The following is a 6,000-nucleotide window of genomic DNA, read 5'->3' on the forward strand; positions in this document are numbered from 1 at the left end:
CCCGGGGTGGATGGGATATATCCAGTTATATAAGGAAGTAAGCAAACCCTTAGCCATAATGATGAGAGCTTCTTTGGACTCAGGGGAGATACCCATGGACTGGAGATGTGCAAGTGTGACCCCAATTCACAAAGAAGGATCAAAGGGAAACTCAAGTAATTATAGACCTGTTAGTTTAACTTCTGTTCCAGGAAATTTAATGGAGGCACTAGTTAAAGAAGCACTGCAGGATCATCTAGACAAGACTTCAGTTATAGCTCGGACACGGCATGGTTTTGTTAAGGGAAAGTCTTGCCTGACTAATTTGATTGGATACTATGATGTGATCACAAAGGAACTGGATGCAGGGAACAACTTTGATATCATATATTTCTATCTTAAAAAGGCTTTTGATACTGTTACAAAAGACTCTAAGACTGCTGCACTAATTGGAGCAGTGTGGCATTGGAGGAAAATTGCTGCTATGGATAAAGGGATGGTGAGTGGGAGAAGACAGAGTGGTAATCAATGGACACTGCTCATCGTGGACTAATGTTATTAGTGGAGTCCCTCAGGGTTTAGTATCGGGTCCATTGTTGTTTTCTGTATTTATAAATGATATTGATGATGGTATATCAAGCTTAATGTCCAAGTTTGCAGACGATACGAAGGTTGGCAGGGTTGTTAAGGACACTAATGACAGTACGCTGCTGCAACAGGACCTAGAAAAGTTGAGCAGATGGGCTGAGAGGTGGCAAATGAAGTTTAACATTGACAAATGTAAAGTACTACATATGGGAAACAGCAACCCCAGAGCAAGGTATCAACTCAGTAGTACTACACTGACAGTGGTAGAGAATGAAAAGGACCTGGGGGTAATTGTGCAGGCTGATATGAAGTTTTCTGAGCAGTGCAGACGGTCTGCAAGGGTAGCTCATGGTGTCTTGTCAATGAGATACAGGAATTTTTCTAGAAGGGATAAGAAGGTGATTATCCCCTTATATAAGGCAATGGTCAGGCCACACCTTGAGTACTGTATACAGGTCTAGAGTCCCCATTTTAAGAAGGATGTAGAACTGTTTGAACGAGTACAGAGAAGGGCAACAAGATTAGTGAATGGTACATAGGGTTGCTCTTATGAAGAAAGGCTTAAATTTTGCAAATTACAGTGTCTGGAGACTAGGCACCTGCGAGGTGATCTGAATGAGATGTATAAAGCCTTGAATGGCGTGAGCATGCTCAATGCTGATGGAATTCTTCCTCTTGATCAGAATAATCATTTGAAAGGACATGAATTCAAATTGAGGAAAGACAGATGTAGGATCGGTGTGCGGAAGTTTGCCTTTAGCCAGCGGGTGGTTGGTTGGTGGAACAGACTTCCATCCTTTGTTGTGGAAGTTGATAGCCTAAATAAATTTAAGGCTGAACTGGACAGCTACTGGTAACAAATGGAGGGATGAAATGGGAGCGTTTTTTTTTTTTTTTTTTGGCTGATGCTGCATAAGCTTGCCTTCTTGCATCGTATGCCTCTACTAATTCTAATGCTAAAGAACTAAAATGGTCTTGGACAGGACACATAGCTCGAAGACATGATGACAGATGGACTAAGAAAATAACAGAATGGTACTCAAAAGGAGCTAGCAGAAACCCTGGAAGATAAAGACGGAGATGGACAGATGAAATTCACGAGTTCATGGGTAGTAAATTGATGGCCATTGCACAAAACAGAAGGAACTGGAAAGTTGCTGGAGAGGCCTTCATTCTGCAGTGGATTGAAAATTGCTGATGATGATATGTTGCCAAAACTGTCAACGCCGAGTCATATCTATTGCACTGTACTCTTGTAGGCGCATTACCGATTTATACCATATTGTGCCGTATTTAATATATTTATAAATTGCGTATGTTCTGTAGTCGATTTTGACTCTCTTGCTAGACAAAAAAATTCGAGTTTCCAAGTGTAGAAAAATATGCTGCCCTCGTCTGAGACCGACTACCTCGGCCAAGTTGTGAAGGCCCATAAAATTTCCTTGCGTCATTGAAGGGATTTGAACCCAGGTCGTTTTCACCCGATGTGGGGAGGATGACTATTATGTCAACTTTACTACCGCGAGAGTTGCTGATATCTATGGAATCAGGAATCTTCCCCTTCCACAATTTAGCAGAGTCAAGTTCTCGTTTTAGGAAAATGAATTCCAAGAACTCGTTTTGTCGGGTTTTTGGACCAGACCTGAATCCGATAAAATACGTTTTAGATGAAGCTGAACTCTGGACTACTGCGTGCCCAATACGTCTCCTGCTGCAATTGAACTAGCAATGGCATTGAAGGAGAAAAGTATTGCACGACAATCTATGCTATCACTTGGGCCGTCCACAGTTGAAGAGGTCTGAGTTCAGTTGTCGTCTACGATTAGAGGAATTTCTGAAGTGGTCTTCATTTGAGGCTCTAGATAACATATTTCGGAGGACTTTGGATTTTTGCTCTCGAGTTATTCAGGGTTTTTTATCCCACAACATAAAAATCGGCCTGAAAGATGCCACTTCCACAGACATAATACACTTTTAGTTATGAGAGCACGCTTGACAGCGGATAATACCAGTATAATATCACTAAACGGAGAGGAGATTCATTCATTCATTCCTTTTTTCATTTATTTACACACTCAAATATTATGTACGATCTCAAGAAACATATACAAAAATGTATATACAATTTTATGTACATTTTCATTCTCACATATATATTTTTTGTTCAAACTACAGTAGAAGAAACACAGAACAAAACACGTGTGTATCCTGGTATCAAGGGTGGCCTCTAGGCATAGCCCATCTCCACCTAGTTGATCTGTATTGAAAGTAGGATCTCTGCAAAGGAGCAGCCAACACCTAGGCAGCTGCTGCCTCGTGCCAGTTCCCAGGCACGGGTAGCCGAGTCTGTTTTTTTTTTTTTTATCCTCTTTTTATCTAACAAGCCAAAGCGCACAAAATACAGCACCCACTGGAGGTAGTGCAATACCAGTGGGTGCCAGCTATCCCGCTCCCAAGCCTGGGAGCGGGATAGCAAAAAAAAAACAAGGCCGGAACAGCCGAGACAAACATTTTTAAAGAACCCTGTAGTTTTCAATAGCATTATATATATCAGTTACTCTATTAACTTTAGCATTGACAAGAAGGAAATGAACTGTTAACATTGATTACACTATTTACATTCCAGTGAGGTTTACCACTCTCTCTGATCAGTTCTAGCAACAGAATTTGAAAATTATTTACAGTCGTTTTTACAGCAATATTAGTTGTTACATTCCAATAGTTACATGTATTTCTGTTTTGTACAATTGTAAAGACTGTCCAGTAGTCTAACTGTTCAGGAAATATATAGTCTGATTTAATTTCTTCCCTAGTAGAATCTGAGCTTGTAGAGTAGGGCTACAGAAGTTCCTCAAGGCGATTTCCATGTAGAGAGTTCACATAGTATTCCTGAGCTTCAGGCAGGAGAGTAAGTTCCCAGCATGCACTAAAGCACTTGCAGTAGCACTGAGCATTCTTCCAGCAGGTTTTCCTATAAGCGTAGTTATAAATTTTCAGTCAGAAAACAGAAATTAGAGTTTTTGTGTTCAATAGGCTTGATGGCATTTCAGATTATTGCAGGATTCATCTTATGGGGTGAAGAGCTTATTTTATTTATTTTTTTAAATAAGATTTCATAAGAGAGAAGCGTGTTGGGGTGCACAGAAGTATGGATGTTCTTAACTGTATGGTTAAGAAATTATTTACAATTCTTCAAGGTTAGCTTCCTAATAATTTAGGCACGTTTATACACAAAGCTTCTTGGTGAGCCGTCCAGCATCACTTAGAAGAGAAAGGGGTCTACCTATAATTTCCTGTTGCATCCATGGTTATCTTCCGATATGTTCTTCCCAAAAGTAAGTTAATCTAGATCATTATGACTCCATAGTAGAGTTTCTAGCCGCAAATCTTTTCTTGAAAACTGCCGCAGAGAACTGTTGAAATGTAGTGAAGACATCAGAATTTTCAGAGATGGGACTTATTTATTTTTCACTGAAACTTGTGTTTTGGATAAGTCCTTATCCAAAAGTGTTTTCAAAGATTCCTGGTTTCATAACCATCACTGATTTCGCTTAAAATTGCCAAATATAAATAAATAAATAAATTATCTGTTTATACTCCGGGACGACCAAACGGTCAGAGGAGTTCACAAGATAGACAGAATACAAGAAACAGCACCGTATTCAGAAGTCACGGGCTTGAACCCCAGTCACTCAAAGCACGTGTACTTATGCAATAGCGCGCCTGACCACTAGGCTACGGCGGCCTGTATGGCACATCATACGGCACGTTAATGATTTGGAAGTCAAACTGATTATCGGGCGACGCTGCCACGAACGATGCCATATACAGTATAGTGAAATTTCTATTCATGTGGCCGGTATGTACCATACTGTGCTATGCTCTGCTGTCCCTCCCCTCTTGATCCCACATAAGTAAAATTTCTAGATTTTAGTACACTTTGTTAGTATATTTTAGTATTCATTGGATTAAACACCGCAAGCTCCTCCTATTTAGCTTATCTCTGAGATCCCTGCTGTTAAGTGCAAAGTTTTAAAAATGTCAGCTTGGAATGTTTGATCAGCACCTCATTCTCATTGTTCACTACATTGGGAGAGGATGGCCAAAAAGCGTAGATGATAGTACAGGATTAGGATATCCTCATATACGTAGGGCTCCTAATCAGTAAGGGAAAAAAAAGAGGCTTTATAATTTTTTTTACTCATTATAATGGGGCGTTGCACCCTTAGTTGCCTCGCTACTGCATTACTTTAAATTAATAATTTAAGCGTTAGTTTAGAAAACAAAACAACAACAAAAACTTTAAGTGGAATAGATTTCTAATGGTGCATTTACCAGCTTCACAATAAGTGCCTTGGTCTTACAAACTTCAAACAGTATTTCCCCACGTAATCAACACAAAAACAACTAAGGCTATGAGGTTTTGATATATTTGTATAAATAGAGTGGATTATACGGACCATTCGTCTGTTTTTCTAGATTAAAACTACCCAAGTTTCACAGGGACGGATCCATGCAACTCATGCCAGACAATGGAAACGTGGTCACAATACATTTTCCACTACTGAAGTAGGCAACGGTGGGAGAAATGCCCGTAATCATAACGATTATTATAATGATCATGGCTATTATGCTGTTCGCGGAGGTACCACGCAGAATACTGTTCAAGAAGTGCTACTGAGGGAGCTCGTTTTGACGGATTTGGAAACCAAATAGCATACTATTTGGTTTTCAAATTAACAGCCTCTTCATCTCACTAAAGCAGTGCTCATTATTTGAAGTAATACAGTCCAACTCAACCTCATTTCCTGCGTACACTCTGTACTTCTCCGACTCTACCTTTTTTTTTTTTTTTGTCTCCGTCCAGGAAGCCCTATAGAAGAGAAGCCAGAGAATTATGGGCAGCCTGGCTACCTCCTAGTGGTGTGTGCGGGCAACGTGGAGTCGCACCAGGGGCCCTGCGGCCAAATGCCAGGACACACAACAGAACCTAACGCAATATGTCATATACAACACAGAACACTTTTCTAGCATTTACAGTAGTACTGTATTCCTTCACAGCGAACATATGGCGCAGATGTGGGAAATCACAGGTGGCGCCTGGCCCTAATACTATGCACACTGCGCAGTCCAACTTAACCCACGAAGATGGCAGTTATTGAAACTCTGTATTCAAATAAATACCACCTCACTAGTATGTGAAGTGAAGTGCTGTTTATTTTGAGTAGTGAAATATCAAAGCAACTTTTGGTGAAATCAGAAGTTTTTCCACTTAAATAGGAAGCTCAGAACACAGGGGAATTATACTTTATTCGTTGGACTGGTAAATTCACTAAAATGATTTCGTCATAAATAGGCTCCAACGCAAAATATTATTATTATTATAAATTGGTGGATTCTTCAATGCGCAATTATATTTCCTTCCTAGAAAGC

At 40.0% G+C, this 6,000-nt stretch overlaps 1 pseudogene; it reads left to right on the forward strand.

The window, feature by feature from the left end:
• LOC150088300 (calcium-transporting ATPase sarcoplasmic/endoplasmic reticulum type-like) overlaps positions 1-5,283 on the forward strand; it is a 52,737-nt pseudogene extending 47,454 nt beyond the window's left edge.
• Positions 5,284-6,000: the final 717 nt, after the last annotated feature.

Source organism: Mastigoproctus giganteus, chromosome 3 (assembly GCF_048544385.1).
Source record: "Mastigoproctus giganteus isolate SK-2022 chromosome 3, ASM4854438v1, whole genome shotgun sequence".
Taxonomy (NCBI): domain Eukaryota; kingdom Metazoa; phylum Arthropoda; class Arachnida; order Uropygi; family Thelyphonidae; genus Mastigoproctus; species Mastigoproctus giganteus.